At 43.8% G+C, this 22007-nt stretch overlaps 1 long non-coding RNA gene across 2 annotated transcripts; it reads left to right on the top strand.

Annotated features, from left to right (window-relative positions):
• Nucleotides 1–13437: 13437 nt before the first annotated feature.
• Nucleotides 13438–21769, top strand: LOC119657861. 2 transcript variants are annotated; one of them, XR_005250178.1, is made up of 4 exons: nt 13438–13736; nt 13810–13887; nt 21077–21409; nt 21475–21769. It is a non-coding gene; the product is annotated as an uncharacterized LOC119657861 (long non-coding RNA). The 2 variants fall into 2 exon arrangements; XR_005250177.1 differs by having other exon boundaries at nt 13438–13887.
• The last annotated feature ends 238 nt before the right edge of the window (nt 21770–22007 follow it).

The raw sequence follows: 22007 nt of genomic DNA, 5'->3' as shown, positions 1-22007 counted from the left end.
GTTCCTCTGCAGTGAAGAGTGGGCATTCTTCAGTACTCTCTCCTCCATCGACAGCGTCAGTTCGGATGGGGTGGTGGCCTCCACGATTTCTTCCATCTTCGCTCGTTCCATAGAACACGGCGACCGATGGGCACGGTTCTAATCGCCACTTCGTCTTGGCCCCTTGGACGCTGGGCAATCCGCTAAAGTCTGAGGCAGTTCCTTCGCAGGCCTGCAATTTCGGCCTTCCACCAGTCGAAGGAAATGTACTGATGATTGCTTACTGTGAAATATTCTAGAACCTTCCATCGTTAGACCGTTGACACTAAGGACTCCGTAGCAAAAGTTACGTCAGGGATAATGTCCTCACAACGAGTGCTGTCGGTATTTAGAACAATGAGTCCTGTCCTGGGGGCAATCACGAAAATTTGTGCGCCCCGAGAATCTGGTTGAGGCATACTCCATTCGAGGGCTCGGACGTTAAAATCTTCTCCGACTTCTGTGTTTCTAACTAACTAAGTAACTATTCTGACATATACAAAAAAAAAATCATAATCAGGGAAAAATTGTCCACCCAAGAGGGGCGTTCGCCTATTAGGGGTGCCTGCTAAAAGACTTTTCACTGTACTATGACCACTATGGTGGCCAAAAGGTAGTATAAGTCCCAGGGCGAAATGTGGATTGGTACTCACGATAGAGCATAAAACCTGCGAAAGGCCTGCTGAACCAACACCAACAGCTCTACTACCAAACCCTATCTCCACCTCCACGTGGTGACCGCTGGAAGCTCTTTCTTAACGAAAAGTTGCAGACGGAGAAGGATGAAGGCGAGTCTCCTCCGGGACAAATTGTACAAACTGGTCCTCCAGGTTAGGGGTTGGGTGGAGCTGACAACCCTACACGGAAAACCAAAGTTACGAAGCCACAGAAGGAGCCTCGGACAGGAAGGATTTCAAAACGACGAACTCGGCCACGACAACAGAATAACAATTTCCACATTTTCTCATGGAAGGTGTGGGACAGCGCATCAATGACTGACGACTGGCAAAGAGGCGTTATCTATCTCATACACAAAAAGGGAGATATCACGCAGTGCAGCAATTACAGAGGTGCCACGTTGCTGAGTATCCATTATCTTGGTAGGCCGGATAGCCCCATATGCCCAGAACATCATTGGCCCATACCAAAGAGGCTTCACTTCACGCAAGTCAGCAACAGACCAGATTTTCTCTCTGCGGCAAGCAATGGAAAAACTGTTGGAATATGGAGATCAGTTGCACCATCTTTTCATTGACTTTAAAGCCGCCTATGATAGCATAGCCAGGGTAAAACTGTACACGTCCATGAGAGAATTTGGAATCCCGACAAAATTGATAAGACTGACTAGGCTGACCCTGACCAATGTGCGAGGCCAGATAAAAGCAGCAGGATCACTCTCAAGGTCATTCGACATCAACAACGGTCTAAGACAAGGGGATGCCCTATCTTGCATCCTCTCTTTAACCTGGCCCTCGAAAAAGTGATCCGTGATGCTGAGGTAAATGCAAAAGGGGTACGATCCTCTTTAAGTTCCCCCTACAACTGGCCTATGCTGACGATAGCGAAATCATGGCTTCCCATGATGACGTATAAACTGCCTTCATCCAGATCGAGTAGGCGGCGCGAGATCTTGGGCTATATGGTGGCAACGTTAGCATCGAAAACCCACCAACCTATAACATCAAACCGCACTGGTCAAACGAAAAAATAAAGATAGAACTACAACTTTGAGACCGTTGATACTTCTCCTATTTAGGGTCAAAAATCACGACCGATAAAAGCTACGATAATGAAATTCGCGCACAGCTGCTGGCAGCTAGCAGAGTTTATTTCAGCTTTCAAAAACTGTTTCGCACGAAAGGTCTCCCCATAGGGTCAAAGCTCTTACTGTACAAGACTATGATGTTCCCAGTCCGTATGTATTCCTCGGAGACCTGAGTTCTTAGCAAGAAAAATTGCGAACTCTTGGCCGCGTTCGAGAGAAGAATCCTCCAAAGAATTTTTGGCCTCCTACATGAGGATGGACGATCCCGTAGCCTACATAACGACAAAATCTATGAGCGATACCATTACCGTCTGGTTGTGGATAAAATCCGGGTTAATAGATTACGGTGGGCGGGTCACTTAATCCGTATGGATGAAGATGATCCCACCCGGAAAATCTATAAGGGCAATATCTATGGTAGGAAAAGAAGGCAAAGCAGACCCTGCCTGAGATGGAGCGATCGCGAAGGTCAGGACGCCAAACAGCTTTTAGGGCTATCGAATTGGTGGACCTCGACGCAAAACGGGGATGTCTGGAGTTCGTTATTAAGGCAGGCCTAGACCGAATACCGGTTGTTGCGCCGTTGATGATGATGATGAAAAAAGTTCCTTAACGGAAGATAAATTGGAAGAGTTGCTACGTCGTGAACTTAAACTCAACTTTCCAGATGTAAAGCGAAGTTTTGGAGGGGCCTTCTCAATATAATGGCCAGAAGATGTCAAGCCAAGTTTCACTCACGCGATCGAATGGTTATTTTTTTTTATTTTCATTGTCATCTTTAGATGGTGTGATAATATGTCTATAGATCGCGCGAGGGATCAGAGTGTTCGAAGGACCCTCTCCCCCCCTCACATTTCCGAGCGTGACTAGCACAGGCATACAAGCCCGTGTCAAAAGAGCACTTCGTTGGAGCTTCAATATTTGCGGTCAATTCCGCCATGGTTTTAGGTTTTTGGGATAGCTATCCCCTCTTGGTTGTCGCCGGTCACTTAGAATGGTCTTTTGATCATCCGCAATCGCAATTTTGTCATTACAAAACTACAATGTACTGAGGAAAGAGGAGTTTTGAAAGAAAGATAGTAAATTACAACACGAGCTGCAGTTAATTCCTGATCCTGTCGCGCGGCGTGATAGCGCAATTTTAAATATGCTTAGCAAACGGTTGAGAAGGAGGTAGTTTTTAGGGAGTAGAAATCTTGCTTAACCATATGGCAGGAGCCAGCGGTATGTTTTGAATCTTTTCACTTCACAACGATTTAAACAAAAGTAGACGAAAAATCGATTGTAAGAAAGCTTTACATCAAGCCGTAAAAAAATTATTTCGTTCTTAATATTCTATATTAAGAATGTATGTTTGCTGCATAATTTTCAACTCGGGTCGTGATGGCAGACACTAGCGCAAGGTTATTCCCAGTTCAGTACTTTCCAGAGCAAACTCTGCATATAAATGGGTTTTGAAAAAAAATGTTGGCAATTGAATTTGTTGCTATGTGCTCATGGAACGATCGAGGGTCCAAAGTTTCTTCCATAAAAACATCGCTACACCTAAAGGACTGGGCTTGTAATTTCGGACATGTTTTAGTTCAATACTTCCTGAGACATCGCAGTACTCGTAATTCACCGGCTAAAAGAAATAACTCCTCCAAGTTATCATATTAACAAGCTGCGTCAATGCATCACAAATTCCGTTCTGACAGTCATAATAAAGTCCAGGCATAGGTTACCAGTTCAATTGATTAGAAGTTGGAACTTTAGATTTCCATTGCGGAGCAGGACTGCATCACAATAGTATTAATATTCATTCTGTCATCTATTAAGTATGTGGAACCTTTTTCAGCAAGTGATTTAATCTTTCCTCCTTCTAACGAATTCTTCGCAGTTGGGCCCAGCTCCATAATTCACTGTCTTGGAAGTAAATGATTTATTTGCTGGACACTAAATGCCATCAATGAAATTGTTTTAGCATCACGTAGAAGGTCATTTTAATTGTTTGCTTTTAAACAATGTGAAAAAATCTTGTGCATTTGCACAGTCGGAACAGAACAAAGTACATTAAAAACTGCGTTAGTCAGAGGCTCGCGGTAGAGGATCACGTCAAATTTTGGTCGAAATTTATTTCCTCTTACACCAGCTTCAGATAGATTAGCGTATTTACTATTAATACTACTGTCATAGGAAGAGAAATCTTAGAATTGTTGTGATTTTCAGTCTGAGGAAACTTGCCCATAATTCTATGACAAATATTTACTTACAATTTCAGGGGAATTATCTTAATAATGTTGTTGATTCAGTCACATATCACAGCGGTAGTGTTTGTCCACTTTTGATTACTCGATATTTCCACCCCTTATCGTTCTATTGCCAATGCCTGCTATGAGTAAATCTCAAGAAATCCATGAGCAACACGAACTTACGAATGGCCCAAATGCATCACCCTCCCCTACAATCATCAAATACCGCTTCAAATTATGTAGTGCCAAAGGCGTCAATATGTCTCGTAAGCACTCCAGTCGGAGGTTGAATTTATGGAAGCTTTCCGAGCAATTAGGCGATGCGGTAGTTGCAATTATTGCCATTACTCACTGCTTTTAATAGAACAAACTTTTGACCCAAGATTATCAAAGTTACCCAGTCATTGTGGCACGATATCATGCTTACGTCGACTATGAGCAGTTTTTGCAGCCTACTCCTTCCCATCATGACTTGTAGGTTCCATAGCGATGTTTGCAAGTTTCTTTTCAATTCAGCAGAGATCAACTACTGCGGATATCTTTTTTCCACGAAGTTTATTCTGTGATACTTTGATTACTCGGCACCGAGGAAAATTTCCATTAAAACTATGCCTAGTTAAAGACTGGAGAAACGATGATGATGGAACCTTGCTATCTCATCATTTTACAGGATTTTCCCAATAAAAATGTCGTCACTCCAACTTTTTATTTTTTTTCCGTGCAGCTGAGGGATGTGCGCAACCAGATCGTACCATGAGTATGAAGTACAGATCCATCACAGAGCTTACTTTATTAGTTAGGAAATTGAACCCCATCCCCGGAGGGCTGGAGAATTAAAGAAAGCGGGAAAGGGGGAGGTCCTTTCTCTTCAAATCCCCTGGTCACCCCCGTTTAAAAGTGTTGATGCCCCTCAAAGTGTTTTTTATAATGCCAGGGAGAGAGGATGGGGAGAGTATGTAGAAGGGAGAGGAAAGTAGCTTCCTTATAACTCGGTAAAGAATTGGGCCGGATACCCCCCCTCTCAAAAATCCCCTTAAAAAGTTATGTCCCTGCAAATGGAAAGTATTTTGATATCATGATGGTTATGTTGAATTTGTCAACCTCGGGCTAAAGGGACATGTAAGAGGAAGAAAAAGTTCCCCCTTTTTATCCACGCTAAAAACCAATAGCGATTACTATTTCTCAAAACACCTTTCAATCAAAAATGAAGAGGGGAAAGGTGTTGATCTCCACGACATTTCAATGCTTTTGTAAGAGAGATCCTTCCGCTTCTCCTTTTATTTCCTCCTTTATCCCTGCCGGAAAGGAGTTCAAAGTTGAATCCGATCATTAAGATATGAAAATACATTACGACACCTTGGGGGCCAAAACTTTGTATTACAGAATTTTCACCGAAATTCTTAACAAATTGGGAAACCGTGGGTGGGAACCGCTGGTTGCTTCAAGTATGGAAGGTTTTGTGTATTTCCTATATAAAAATATTAAAGTAGACATTTGGCCCATTAGTATCTAGTACATAATGTATTGCATATATTATGTCAGAATATTTATTTTTGCGTGTTACTGACATTCAAAGTTAGAATTTGCACTGGAGTAGCAATTTTACCGTATTATAACTTTGTTAGTAACATTGGGATTTCCACCAAACTGGATCATACTTTATATTATACCCTACATTACTGAAAAATTGTATGATTCTAGGATGAACTTAAGAGGGGATTTGCAGTAAATTATTAAAAATTATACTATAATATTTCGGAGCTCAGACACTGTATAGTGGCAGCTGGGTGACCCCCCCTCATTGAAGTTAGAATAATGTTACTCACTGTATATGTTCACAGTTCCAGCTTTCCCACCAAATTTAGGGTCAATCTATATAACCGTTTCTGAGGAAAATGTGTGTAACAGCTAAACAGAAACCCGCATGTTTAAACCAACCTAATAAAGCAGGCACCTCAGAAAGAGCTTTCCATTTGGCACAATGCATCGCCAAAGCATGCGATGAATCCATGCCTAAGAGGTGCACATTCTTTACTCAAAGGCGGACGTAAACCCGTGGGGTAAAGCTTATGAGACGGCTTAGAGGCGTTCATCTTCGCAGATCACGTACCCTCCTCTCTTATTGAAATTCATCAAGGGGTTATTCTCCCAGCTAGAGAGGGGCACCGATAACTTCCAGCGATTTCTGCACATGACGACGATTCTAACAGCCACTAGAGAGGACTTACTGAAGATTTGCAATAGAAAAGGCGAGCCCCTGTTCTGAATGGAGTACCGAATAAGGCCGCTAAGAGGCCGTGAAATCCGATTGTCGAGAGCCAGGAGTCATTGCAGATCGACAGTACGGGTTCGGTGGAGCCAGATCAACCATTGATGTCTAATTGGTGTCTAGCTTGGCCGAAGGTGCAATTCATAGAAAGGGCAGTATCCGCCAATATTGCGTGGTGGTGACACTAGGCGTGAGAAATGCATTCATTTCGGCCAATTGGAACCTGGGAGGGCCAAGGCATACCTCTAGGTTGCCTGAGCTCCATTTTGCTCAATACAGCCCCAGTTTAAGGAAATGCATTGCAGGTCGCAGCGAATGCTCGTAAACTGAGTGCAGTCTACTGGATGAGAGCGCTAAGGGTGTGTTCCGCCCTTAGGACTGCCTCAAATTATGTTGCGTTCGTCATCTCGGGAATGATGCCCATTAACATCTTGGCAGATGAGATGACGAACATACACAACGCGAAGTCTATCCTTCCATTGTCGCAGATGGCAAGAGCATTGGAAACGGTAGGGAAACGATCGGTGGACACAGAGGCTCATCCCTGCCTTCAAGGAGTGGTTGGAGAGACGACACGGTAAGGTTAATTGTAAACTTAACCAGTTTCTCACGGGGAATGGAGGATATGGCCAGTACTTGTACAGGTTTAAACTGGATACCTGATTGTCCACACTGCGATGAAGCCTCAAAAGACTCAGAACACATATTTTTCCACTGTCCAAGATTTGTGGAAGAAAGGAAAAGGAGACTCTAGGATAGGTGCTGGTGCCAGAAAATCTGGCGCAGAGAATGTCAGCACTTGGGGAAGATTGGGATGCGGTGAAGTCTATGATAGAATCTACCCACTGCAAACCACGAAAAACAGAGGAGACAAGAAAAAAGCGGTTACGTATCCCGTGTAAAGAAGATAGGTGATAAAGCTAGAATAAAGTGACTCCACCCCGTGATGTAATCGTATGGTGGTTCCGCGGGGCATGGAGGGGGTTGAGGTGGTTTTAGTGGGTAAAAATCCGACACGCCGGTGTGTCCAGGCCAATGTTTTCTGAAAGTTTCTACCTCATCCAAAACAAAAAGACAGACAAACGGACGGACAGTATACCGATTTTGATAAAGTTTTGTTTTAGACAAAACCTTAAAAAGGGATTAGAAGTGGAATCTTCCTCTCCCTAACTTTACAATGATGATTTAAAAAAAAAATTCACTTTGAAGGGCCATAGTTTTGAAAGGGGAGGATAACCAACAAGAGTTTTCTTCAGAGTTGAAGAAGGGGACGTCCCCCTCCTCCTCTATAATCCCCGAGGAATGGTGTTGAAAATTCAACCTTTACCACTTGCAATCTTGCATTCCGCAAATATTTCTTCGTATAATTTTTTATATTTCTAGGATAGCGGGCAGAAATTCAAACAGGTTTACAGCTTTTATTGCTTCAGCCGTTTTCACATAGTCCTCACATACTCGATTGGAACAGTCGTATGGTTTCCATCTGGCATGTCCCTTGTCCCTTGTTGTGTGCGGATAAAGAAAGGCTCGGCCAATGTTTTATGGGCGTGCACACATCTGAAGATGTACGTGTATGGATACTTATGCGTATCCCGAGTAGGTGGGAACAGCACACCCTTAAATGAAAATTGGCTACGGGAAAGATACCTAGAAATAAAACTGAAAATGGTGGAGAAGAGGAGAACAAATTTCAGTGCAGTGCTTCGGAAACCCAGTATCTGCGGTTTCTGGGAATGGGCAACCGGCTACCGATATCAAACACAGTCTCAGTAGTAGGAACCTTGGCTACTATGTCATCAAATATTACAAGTGCACGGGAGAGAGTCGACGAATCCGTTCAGCTAAATTGCGAACTGTACAAAAGGAAGGAACCGTCGGCATTTAGCGGAAAGCCGCAGGTGCTCAGAATAGCGGAAAGTGGCGTCCCCTCAACACAAATCGCAGGACTCGCTCTAGCGCACCATCCGTCAGAAAGATTTCAACGCGACCATAATTAGTGAGCCATATTGAATTAACGATAGTAGCACTTGAGACAAGGATTAAATAAGCCTTGCGATGAGCAAGCCGTAAACGAAATAATGGTGCACCCAGATGAGGCATTCATCAGAGCGAAAGTGAGAGGAAACCACATTTACAGTTGCTTTGCTCCACCCAGCGCCATATTTGCCAAGTATGAGCAAACACTGAGCGCTCTGTTTCCGGCCACGAGAGGATGTGAGCCGAGAACTATAGCAGAAGAAAACGAATGTGAGGAGACGTATGTTGCTCCAAACAGTCGCAGAGCTAGACATAATATTCGCGAATGTTGGGATCTCATACACTTCAACAGGATTTGAAAAAGGGGAATCGTGCTACAAAAAAAGCTCTGGTAGAGTGGTCAGTAACCGACCCATTTTCTGCGGCGCTCAAGCGCGACATATCCCAGAATGGTACGGACATAGAAAATGTTACCCAGATCATCCAATGGATTACGGAAGCGTGCGATACTTCTACCAGATATTCTACCCTCGATCCAGACCACGGCCCCTCAAGTTTTTCGAGGTGTTTATGGCTCTACGAGCCTCCTCTTCGGTAAGTTTCGTATAATGCATGCCCGGCATAATCGCATGGCGGGTGCCTTCAGCAGTAATTCACTTAGCGCGCTCAGTATGGTGGGCGGGTAACCACCAAAGTCCACCTCAATATTCCTTTGCTTCAGTCACCGAGAATTGAACTGTCTCGTCGATCTGTTGGGATTCATTGAGTCAAATGAAAAACTTCGCTAATGCCTCGCGTACGTTCTACCGTGAACATGTTTGGAGTGACCTTTGCCATATCGTCGTAATCGACTGCAAACGACAGAGAGTTTCTGCTTTAGTGTGTCCAGAATTTCAACTACCGAAAATTGTGTGGCTGATCGGTTTCGAGGCGATTTTATCAGACGCCGCTGCGCACAGTCAGTATACAATCTCATCATTGATTTGAAATAGCTAATCAAAGGATCTATTTACGAAAATTATGTACACGCTCTTTGAAATTCGTTCTGAACTTCAGCTAAGAATTTAACCGGACGTTGAACAAGAGTGCTTCGACGAGTACTGAAAATGTTGCGGGGTAATTGATGCCACCGCTTCTGCGCCCATCGACTCTTGGTCTACAGTTTCCACGATGATCCCAAGCCGAACGCGTTCCCTGATGACGGTTGGGATTGGTCTGCAACTTGTTACAGTCATGTACACGTATTGCGGGAAACGCTCGTCAAATCTCTTGTGGAACAGGGAGCGATTAGATTTTGCACCTGCCCCTGCTGTTGTTATTTCATAGTATGATAAAGATAAAGAAGTTCATTTCTTCAGCCCACTCCATCCGCTGCCTACGTGAACAGCTGCAGCAGGCGGCCTCATGCTCCTGGTCATCGTGGCGCCTAGAAGTTTAGCCGCCCCACGATTAGCGGTTTCGACGCCGTGCTGTTCATTATGGGAGCCTGACTCAGCCACCAAATCAGACGATTCCCGCCGGTTATCCATACCGGATCTCAAATTTCTCCTTCTTCTCATTCAATGGATTTGCTGCATCTTACACCTAACTGCCGGCTGTGGTAATAGTTTCCCCAGTGTGTAATCTGCAAGATTACAAAGTTCCTGCACTTTCCTCACCTACCCCGTGAAACGCTGCTGTGGTTTACAGCCTCCTTTCACAAGTGGCCTTGCGACCAGCTACGGCAGAATTATTCTTATTCTGACAACGTTACTAAAAATATGCAAAACGTCATCTGGACTATTTGACGAGTAGTTCGAAATGTTCGCCATCCTTCGATATTCCACCCATGCATACTCATACTTTAGGTAGCCGAGCATGCAGATTGATTCATTCATTGCTGCTGGTGCTCATCAATGATGACGAAACGAACACTGTATGCTGTACACTGGAGGTATTATGGCTAGCGCTAGTCAAATCACTTGCAATATTTAGATTACTATTAAGGAGCTACTACTCAAAACGGTGGAGAAAATCATAGACAACTACATTAGAACTAACGTTCTAAAGCATAATCCCTTACATCACTGTCAACACGCTTACCGGGCAGGACGGTCAACTGAAACTGTTCTGTATCAGCTGACAGAGGTATTACGGGATGCCATGGAAACAAAAGAAATTGCGCTGTGCGCGTTTTTGGATATCGAAGGAGCATTCGACAACACATCGCACACAGAGATACAAGATGCCCTGAGCCGGAAGGGAGTGGGAAACACCCTGGCACTCTGGATGGGCAAAATGCTAGAAAGCAGGCAAATAGAGGTACCGATAGGTACAAATTCTATTATCATGAACACCACTCAAGGCTGTCCACAGGGTGGGGTACTATCGCCGCTGATATGAATTATGGTAGTGGATGAACTCCTAGACTCGTTAACAAATACTGGAATACAAGTCCAGCGTTACACAGACGACATTGTTTTAATCTGTAGGGGCAAATATGAAGATACCCTATGTGATAGAATCCAAACTGGACTAATGGTTATTAGTGCCTGGTGCAGGAAGGTGGGACTGCGGAGCAACCCAGCGAAAACCACCATAGTACGATTCACTAGGAGGCGTAAGCTTGATCACCTGAGAGCCATAACACAACATGACATGGAGGTGAGACGAGAAACAGAGGTCAAATATTTGGGAGTTACGCTAGACCAAAAATCACTCTGGAAGACACATGTCGGAGACACTTGTCGGAAAGCCACGAGGGCTCTTATGACTTGCAGATCCATAGCAGGAAAAAAATTGGGTTGCATCCCGAAGAAACTACTTTGGATATATACTACAATAGTAAGACCAATGATTACCTATGGAGCGGTAATCTGGGCAGAAAGAACCGAACACAGTACACAAGCCAGGGAATTACATAAGCTCCAAAGGCTGGCTTGCGTGTGCATCAGTGGGGCAATGAGGACATGCCCAACGGCATCACTGGAGGTCTTTCTGGCATTAACCCCTCGCCATCTGCACATACAAATGCAGGCAAGGAGGGCAATATTCAGGATGGCTGGGAGTATGAGTGAGGCGGGGAGCTGCCTAAATCGAAGGAAAATTGATATTCTTTCTAGGCGGTATCCCGAATTACTGATACCAAGGGATAACATGTCAACGAGGCAAAGTGGGAGAGCGTGGTTGCGACTTACGGCTTAAACCAGCAACTGATTACTTGGTACATTGATGGATCTCTCATAGCAGAGGGAGCGGGTGCCGGTGTCATTGGTCCAAGGAAAATGTACTTTGAGCCAATGGGCAGGTACACTAGCATATTCCAGGCGGAAAGATACGCCATAGACAAATGTGCCTTCTTTAATCTGCAAAGGAACTATAGGGGGCAACTAGGCAAGGCACTTAGGTCCAACCAGGTGAACTCTAAACTGGTATGGGAATGCCTTGAGAGACTGAATACACTCGGCTCGTCAAGCAAGGACTGGATACTTTGGGTTCGAGGCCGTGCTGAGTTGGAAGGCAACGAGGCAGCGGATGAACTAGCCAAGAAGGAAGCAGGGACGCCTTTACACGGCCCAGAACCCTTCTGTGGAATCGGAAACGGTTTCATGGCTATGAATCTAAGAAATGAAGAGGAACGGTTGAGGAAACTATACTGGGCGGACCTACCAGGGATGGAGCAGTCCAGGGTGCTTATTGGGGGATACGAACCCATACGCACAAAGGATTGCTTAAACCTCACCAAAAAGAACCTCCAAATCATAGTGGGGATTCTCACTGGTCATTGTTGGCTGAACTATCACCTACGGAAGCTAGGGATATCTACGGACACTGCCTGCAGATTTTGTGAGAAGGAGGACGAAACCTCTACACACGTCCTGGGATAGTGTCCGGCAATTGTGCAAAGTAGGTCGAGGCATCTGGGAGAACACTTAATACCAGATGCAAAGCTGAAAGATCTGAAAGTAGGGAACATAGTAAAGTTTCTGACGGATATAGGCCTGTTTGAGATACTATGATCAAAAGGTACACTATAACCAGTAAAAGACGCACAATAGTTTTTTAAGGACGCAGTGCGACTTTCCCTTAACAAAATAATAATAATAAGGAGCTACTATTGCAAACCATTGACCGAACAGTCCAAGGTCAGGTTATCCTGACTATCAAAACCATATCTGAAATTGGCTTCCGTTACATAAGGGAGCAGCTGGGGATCGATAGAAGTATTACTATATTTCTGGAAGTAATGGAATTCAGCAACAGTTCCACGATCTGAAATAGTTTGGTAAATTATTTGAGCACGTGTTATGTGATCCTCCGATTTCTTTGAATTTAATATTGTCCAGAAGATGCTGGTCGGCTCTCGGAAAAGCATTGCAACAGTCCAACAAACTGTTCTGTGACCCGGCCAGCGTTCCTTCTTTGCTGCTGTTAATTGAAATATTATGCGCTCTTCTATAAATTGTAGCGCATTTGACTGGACGCAGATGTGTTAACGTCAATGGATGATCTTCGTCAAGTCGGTGCCATTTTATTACAAACGAATGCGAATGAATCATTAGCTAAGAATCTCATGTACAGTGCCGAATTGTCTATACCCCGTGCGGCCGAGTACATGTGTTTAATAGGCATGCATGCCTCCTCGTATGATCTTCAATTAAGATCGCCAGATAAATTCAGATGAATAGGAGTATTCCGGTAAAATACGAGCTGAAAGCAAAACTGGCTCGCAATGGAGGAAGATGCAAGATTTTAAACGGAGCTGACTGAGATATGAGTTGAATATATCATAAAAGCCGTACACTCGATTCCCGACCCGTACTCACATATGTACGTACATTCATTGCGGACGCTCAAGGGATTTTGCATTACGGCTGCCAAAGAAAACCAGAAAAAAATTAATGGAAATTATGCTGCTGCCGGCGGCCAGTCCGACATACGTCCCAACATGCAACTGTGAAAAGTATCAACTGAAGCCATTAATTCGTTTCGTAACCGACTTGGCTCCAATATTCCAGTATCGGATGTGTTGTCAGCAAGCATAATAATTGCAACCGCAAATAAAATCAAAATGCAAGGCAGAAGCCAGGGATCCGAGAACCAGCACGTATGTAGGTGACTTACCTGGCTGCAACGAAAACCAGTGACGTCAGGCAAGTATTCCGAATTTCTGCAGCACCCAACGAGACACATGTTAGCAATCACTCCCGGGGTTTCCCACCAATTAAGCTAATCACACCAAGCAACCAATTTAGACGGTCAGGTACCTTCCGAGGACGCAGGCTACAGGACGATTGTTTAGAGTCGTAAAGTCATCAGCTTAATCCTAGTGCTTAAGCTGATGGGTTTCTAAGACAAGCATATGGCGTTAATAAGATTTTTCAACTTCAAGAAAGTCAATAAAAGGGATCACGGTAGCCTTCTCAAACAGATCAGGCTGGAGAATGTTGAGGTGCATAAATGCACATAACTGTTGCCATCCTGGAGGGATGTGTATGTATGTAAATCGCCTTCCTTGAAGGCTTTGTTTTAAAAATATTGAATTAGCCTAATCAGTTTATTACAAGCAGAACCCCGATGTGGTTAGGTACTTGGAAAACAAATAGAAGGACTATGAATTGATACCATTGAATTTTCCAAGGACTCAGGTTCGTATATATTTTTTGTTTCAGTGTTTGTACTCTGGATGTAGATTTCCATATGTTAATTTAGTTTACTTTGTATTTGTGAACTTACTGATGCATACGTGACTTGATGATGACTATTTCTAATAAAACTTTCAACAGTTTGAATACATTGTACACATAATGGATGCAGTTATACATATATACATGTAGAAGACTCCACCCCGTCCATGATTGAGAATGGGTTGGTAGTTGAGAATGGAAAGGACTGAGAAGGATTTACTGCCAACAGATGGAAGTGGAAGGAATTCTGGACTTTTGATTGGGTCAAGTCTTAAGAATAACTTTAATAGAGAACCAATACGAAGCTAAAACGATCTCGTGTTAAGGACGAGTGGGACAAACTCCTTCGAATTAAGTTGATGAATGAAGATAGTTAGCATTCTAGTCTTCATAGAGTGGAATTAAAAGAATTATGTAAAGCGATGAAAGAAAGCTTATTAGCTTCTAGAAAAATAGGATCGCATACTATACAATCAAAGAGCGTAAAAATTAGTTGACTATTAAAGTAGACAAGGATTGACGCTTACCACGCACTAGTGAGACTATCTAAACTAACACTAATTTCTTTGCCGGTTATCTATTTATCATTCACTTTCGGCGATTCTAACCCTGTTCGAAACAGCAGAAGTCCAAAGTTTATACATTCTGAATCGCCGAGGAAAATGTAGATGTCTCAGGGAATAGATGGCGAAAATTACATATGTTTTTAATAATAAACAAATAAACCAGAACGAAAAGGGATGATTGTTAAGATACTTAGTGTCGGCATAATAAATAGAGTTCTTGTCCGTGCCCGTCGTCATCAACCACGACACAATAACCGGTGTCCAGTCTATGCCTCCCTTCCTAAAGAACTCCAAACTTCTCGGTCTTGCGTCGAGGTGCACTAATTCGATATCCCTTGTAGCTACCCGGTGGTTTGGTTTCCGGCATTGCTCCATCCAAGTTAGAGTCTGCCACGTTTTCCACCGCTTTCCGGATGGGATCTTCCTCACTCATATGAATTATGCTGCCCGCCCACCGCAGGATTTTATCTAAGTCTAAACAGTCGCGATTTTGCTCATACGTTTCTTCGTCTGTAGGGTAAAGAATCGTCCATCCTCCTGTAGGCGGCTATAGATTCTTCAAGATCTCACAACTTTGCTTGTTAAAAACCCAAGTTTTCAAGGATTATATACATGAAAACTGACAAGATCATTATCTTGCACAATAGGATCTTCGACCTTATAACGAAACGTTTCAGGGGAAGAATTTGTATTGGTTAAGTTAGGTTCTATTACTTGCCAAAAACAGTGTGAAGATTTTATCCCTATCATCATCAATAATAATAACAAGTCGGGAAACAAGAAGCTCGGCACTTCAGGTATAAAGGCTTCCATCATCAACGGCGCAACAACCGGTATCCGGTCTAGGCCTGCCTTAATAAGGAATTCCAGACATCCTGGTTTTGTTCCGAGGTCCACCAATTCGACATCCCTAAAAGCTGCCTGGCGTCTTAGGCAGGGTCTGCCTCGTCTTCTTTTTCTACCATAGATACTGCCCTTATAGACTTTTTGGGCTGGATCATCCTCATCCATACGGATTAAGTGATCCACCCACCGTAACCTATTGAGCCGGATTTTATCCACAACCTGACGGTCATGATATCGCTCATAGATTTCGTCATTGTGTAGGCTACGGAATCGTCCATCCTCATTCTTCTCTCGAACGCGGCCAAGAGTTCGCAATTTTTCTTGCTAAGTCTCCCAGGAATACATAAGGACTGGCAAGATCATAGTCTTGGACAGTAAGAGCTTTGACCCTATGGTGAGACGTTTCGAGCGGAACAGTTTTTGTATGCTGAAATAGGCTCTGTTGGCTGACAACAACCGTGCGCGCATTTCATCATCGTAGCTGTTATCGGTTGTGATTTTCGACCCTAGATGAGAAATTATCAACGGTCTCAAAGTTGTAGTCTTCTATCATTATTCTTCCCGTTTTACCAGTGCGGTTTGATGTTGTTGGTTCGTTGGTTTTCGGTGCTCACGTTGCCACAATATATTTTGTATTGCCTTCATTGATATGCACGCGAAGATCTCACGCCCATCGCCGCCTGCTCGATCTGGATGAAGACAGTTTGTACGTCTCGGGTCGTTCTTCCCACGATGTCAATATCGTCAGCATAGGCCAGTAGTTGGGTGGACTTAAAGAGCATCGTACCTCTTCCATTTACCTCATCATCACGGATCACTTTCTCGAGGGCCAGGTTAAAGAGAATGCAAGATAGGGCATCCACTTGTCGTAGACCGTTGTTGATGTCGAATGGTCTTGAGAGTGATCCTGCTGCTTTTATCTGGCCTCGCACATTGGTCAGGGTCAGCCTAGTCAGTCTTATTAATTTCGTCGGGATACCGAATTCTCTCATGGCCGTGTACAGTTTTACCCTGGCTATGCTATCATAGGCGGCTTTAAAGTCGATGAACAGATGGTGCAACTGTTGTCCATATTCCAACAGTTTCTCCATCGCCTGCCGCAGAGAGAAAATCTGATCTGTTGCTGATTTGCCTGGAGTGAAGCCTCTTTGGTAAGGGCCAATGTTGTTCTGGGCGTATGGGGCTATCCGGCCTAGCAAGATAGTGGAAAATATCTTATAGATGGTACTTAGCAACGTGATACCTCTATAATTGCTTCACTGTCGCCAAGTATTGATTTGCTGTCCCACGCCTTGAGCACAAGGTGATGAACCACTTGGTGTAATTCGTCGCCCCCATATTTAACCAATTCGGCTGTAATTTCATCGGCTCCTGCAGACTTCTGATTTTTAAACCGATGAAGTGCACGGATAGTTTCTTCCATTCTTGGTGGTGGCAATATTTCTCCATCGTGTTCAGTTGGGGGGACCTCCATCTCGCAGGCTTCCTTTTTCCGTCTGTGAAGTCACTTCTCCGCTCGCCGGAGTTCGTAATAAGTCTCCGCGAGTGCCACGTCGTTTGAAAATGCAGTATTACTCGGTATGCAGCATTCTTCTGTTCCGTTGCTAACTTACATTCATCGTCAAGTATGTTTGTGTCCGTATTTATGATAACGTCTACGTACTGAAGAAGGGAGTAAGTTGCTCCCGAAATATATATATACATAATAAAATAAAATTGTAGTTTGGAGTAAGCTACTGGTCTATCAATTTTAGTTCTTCAGGTGATTGTGAAGATCATTTGTTGATGCTTCATCTCCATGATCTCTGTTGACTGCTCGGAGCACCATGCCAAAGAGATAGTGATCCGAGTCTATATTGGCCCCCTATATGTTCTGACATTCATCAAGGCTGAGAGGTGGCGGCGTTCGATCAACACGTGGTCAATTTGTTTGAAAGTGGACCCGTCTGGAGAGGCCCACGTATGTTTGTGGACCACTTTCCGCGCAAACCAGGTACTTCCAACAACCATTTCGTGTGACACTTCTAATTGAATAATCCGCAGTCCGCTATCATTTGTATTTTGGTGTAAGCTATGGGAGCCCACGTATCGCCTGAATACAGGCTCCTTCGCTACTTAGCTGTTAAAATCCCCAAGTATGATTTTGATATTATATCTGGGGCGGGCTTCGAGGGTTCGTTCTACTGCCTCGTATTAGGTATCCGTCTCCGACTCTGCAATCTCCTCTGTAGGGGCGTGAACATTAATGAGGCTTATATTTCTAAATTTACCTCCTTGATTGTGATTTTGGATTCTAAACACGAGATCTTGGAAGGTATCAAGATTGACTCGGTTGCTTTTGTCTGGCTTCATACATTGGTCAGGATCAGCCTAGTAAACGATACTACTTTTGTCGAAATACAAAACTCTCCCATAGTCGCCTAAAGTTTTGCGCTGCCTATGTTATCATATATGGTTTTAAAGTCAATGAAAAGGTAATGCAAATGATGCCCATATATAAGTAGCCACATCTGATCTGTTATTATTTTGCCTGGAGGGCTCTGAGCATATGGAACTACCTGATTTATCAAGATGACTAATATCTTCTTTTTATCTATGCATCGTTGCCAATCTTCAGGCATTGGCTCGCTATTCCAAACCTTGAGCATAACTTGGCGAATTCCTTGGTAAGCTATGGGCTTCCATATTTAGCCAGCTTTAGAATTAAAATTCAATGGGCTCCTAGCGATTTACAACCGATAAATTGCATGAACCATTTCCTCCATGCTTGGTGGTGGCAGTATTGTCCGTCGTCTTCGGTTGATAGAACCTCAAATTCGCCGTTTTCTGGTCGGCAGTTTACCAAAATATTCAACCTATCGCTCCAATATGCCCATATGGTAGGAAATCGAATTTTCATTTTTGTCTCGACAATATAAGCTTTGAGGTATCTATATATGTACATATGACTTCATTTTACTAGCTTGTTGGTAAAGTTTTCGATCCTGGTGGGGGTTTTCTCAAAACTCCTCGAGTTCACAGGCCTTTTGCTTTCCTCAGCCTTGCTTCTTCTGCCCGTCAAGTCTCTGTTCCCCTCAACGGAGTTCAGGATAGGTCTCTACGCATGCACACATTCATTGAGATTCTGGCAATGCTCGTTAAGAAGCATTCTGACGTTCCGTTGTTAGCTTACAATTATTACCAAATTAGTTGTTCCGACTTTTCTTGTGACTGAGACAAAATATGTTTGCAGCCGTACCAATGATAATAATAATGATCGTTGGCTTAACAATCCAATTGGATCACTCATTCACAGCTGAGTCGACTCGTGTCCTCAAAGCCGTTCCCAATGCGATCATCGCACCTTAACATAGGCCGTTGATTGTTCCCTTTGCGAATCAAGCAACAGATAAAACGACGTGGCGAACGCACCTTCTCCTCACGCATTAAATGGTGGCGATTTCATGAGAAAAAAGTAGGAATAATGTCACTTACGTAATTACCCGTAATGTTTGGTAATTAGAACCAGATGGTATTCCAGCAGAGGTATACAAATTGGTATTCCAACGCCGGTCAGACATACTGCTCGGCGCATTCAACGCTTGCCTAAAAGAGGGCACTTTCCCTGCTCGTTGGAAGTTGGCGAAGCTTGCGCTGATCCATAAAGGGAAAGGCGACCCCGAGTTGCCGTCTTCATACCGCCCAGGTGCTGAAGGTACTCGAAAAGCTCATCAGAAGTAGACTAGCTGAAGCGATACGCGCTGCCGGAGAGATGGTCAAAGGAGAATGGAGGTCACGTCGGGGGTAGCACAGGGATCCATCCATCTGCAACGCTACTTATGATAGTATACTTAAACTCGACATGCAAGAAGAGTCGCGCCTGGTCGGCTATGCAGATTATGTCGCAGCGCTTGTTGCTGAACGCACTGTCGAACAGGCGTAAAGCAGACTCGGCATATTGATGCGACGGGTAAGCGGATGGATGCCTATTCATGGTTTCAACCTTGCACTTGCAATCGACGTAGTCATCCTGACTAAAAATTCCCACCCTGCGAGTCGATAATCGAGTCAAAATCAGCGGTAAAATACCTCGGGTTGACTCTTGACTCAAAGATGAGCTTTTTTGAGCAAATCAAAGCAGCAGCAAACAAGGCTACAGTTGGAGTTTCGGCGTTAAGTAGGTTAATGGCAAACATTGGGGGTCCAACGTCTAGCAGGCGACGTCTCCTAATGAGTTCAACGCAGTTTGTCCTGCTCCACGGCGCAAAGGTATGGGCTGACGCTCTTAACAAGGAGGTATATGGTAAACGTCTCGCGCAAGTACAGAGACGGGGAGTTTTGCGGGTAGCGTCTCCGTGCCGAACTGTCTCTGGGCCGGTCATGATGATGATCGCAGTGGTGATCCCCGTTGCCCATCTTGCTAAGAAGCGTCAAACCATATACAAGCGCAAGGAAGATGAGCCAAGGGAGGTGGTTGCTCGCGAAGAACGGCAACGCACTATAGACGAGTGGCAGCTCTCGTGGCAAAATAAAACTAAAGGCAGATGGACTGCGCGGCTCATTTGCAACTTAGGTGCGTGGCAGAATCGGAAGCATGGTGAGACTGACTATTTCCTTGCCCAATTTTTAAGTGGGCATGGAAGTTTTCCGTCTTACCTGTACAAGATTGGAAAGGCGCGATCTCCGGATTGTGTGTTTTGCAATGGAGTTGTGGACGTCGGTCGTCCACCACACTTTTTTTTCTTGTGGAAGGTGGGATGGGGTTTGGCAGCAGCTCTATTTATACACAGGGAATCTCTCTCCAGACAACATTGTCGAAGAGTGCTGTCAGGTGGAGCCGTGTTGTCCATTACGTTCGGGCCCTTCTTGTTGCTAAGAAGATAAAGCTCGAACAGTGGAGGAGCCGGATAGCAGGGGTTCCTTGAACTGACAGTTCCCTTTCTCCTCCCCCCTGTTGGTGAAAAGAATTCCCCGATTTGAAGGTTCCGCAAGGCGGGAGAGTTCGGGGACTACCCCGAAGTAATGCGACAAACGGTTCCAGGCTAGCTCTCTGGCGATGAGGAGAGAACCGGGAGTCCAACACTGTGTGCGTAAATGCATTCACCTACCCTACTCAAAAAAAAAAATATCTGCCTCCACCGATTGTTGAAAACGTACAATCTGAGAAATTAAATTCATGTAATTTCTCCACATATTGCTACATAATTGATTTGAAAGTCCAAACATAAAAGTTATGGAGACAATGCAGCGGGGAGAATTAATACACAAGGACAATGTTTGAACGGTTTTAGCGAAAATAACAATCGAAGACAAGGTGCACAAGAAATTAGATTCCTATCTTTACCTGGATGACGATAGAACGTACTTTCTTGGAGGATTCTTGGGCCGCAAAAAAAATCGGAAATACAGTGGGGGGGGGGGGGGTGAGTGTTCTAAGGAACTTCCTCCAACTTAAGCGTGGAAAATGAATACCAATGCAACCAAATCTAGCGCAGTCATATGTTATTAATTAAGCTTGTTCAAGTTTATAAAATGTTAACTCACATTCAAATGATCCTCACAACAAAATAAACCTGCCTTGAAAGAACGTTAAATTCCCTCCGACGATGGCGATGCACTAACACAGCTATAAAAGCTCTCACCGGGGTTTTACAGAATTATTTGTGCAGCAAGGGACGAAACAATATTTTACCAACTTTCTCGACATTTCACACCCAAAATTAACTTTGACACTTTCATGTTTTTCAAGGAACTGGCAGTTGCCGGTCTATCGAAGTCACTTGACTTGACTTGTGATATCGCACAACATTGCGCGGATTTTCAGTGCCTTTGAATTTGGTGATTGTCGTCATTATTAAAAATAAAGCGGGGAGTCTATTAATCAGATATTTTCAGTAGACCGATTGACCAGATATTAGCAATCAAACAAATTCTGGGGAAATGTTAGGAATATTATATTGGTGTCCATCAAGGTTTCGTTGACTTCAAACAAGCATACGACAGTATCGATCGTCGGGTAACTGTACAAAATACTGTCTGTCTGAGTTCCAGCGAGACTCATCAAAATGACAATGAGCTAGTCAGGTATTCAAGTAAGTATACAAAACCAGCTAACAAGATGTTTCGACATAAACTCCAAATAAAAACTTAACGATAGGTTGGTCCCAACATGGCCAGTGGATCTAAATGGCACATTACTGTACAAATCATCATGCATAGTGACCTATACTAATGATATAGATAAATATCCTAACACGATCAAATGGGAACGCAAAGGAATCCTTGATGAAGCTGAAGCGAGCCTAAAAGTGAAGAAGAGAAGACCAAAATCATGACACAAACCACAAGAAAGGAGGTTACCGGACAAAACGCCAAATTAAACTATCACAACTTTGAACAAGTCGACAGTTTTGTGTATTTAGCCGCAATTTTCACAAAGCACAACAATGAAGTGGACAAAATCAATAAACGGATCATGCCTGCCAGAGAAATATTTTACCTCCTGTTATCAATTGTTAAAAATAAAAATATGCATAGAAAAAAAAATTTGAGCAAATATAAAAATTGGTCCTTTGTTACGGCAGCGAGACGATGGATGATGAACCAGGTCGAACTTCGAAACTTTGGGAGGATCTTAGTCTCAGTAAGGGTGAATGGTGACTTCTACCTATTATGCGATGAACCAGAAGC

This window comes from Hermetia illucens, chromosome 5, assembly GCF_905115235.1.
Source record: "Hermetia illucens chromosome 5, iHerIll2.2.curated.20191125, whole genome shotgun sequence".
Taxonomy (NCBI): domain Eukaryota; kingdom Metazoa; phylum Arthropoda; class Insecta; order Diptera; family Stratiomyidae; genus Hermetia; species Hermetia illucens.
This window is presented reverse-complemented; position numbering and strand designations above follow the sequence as displayed.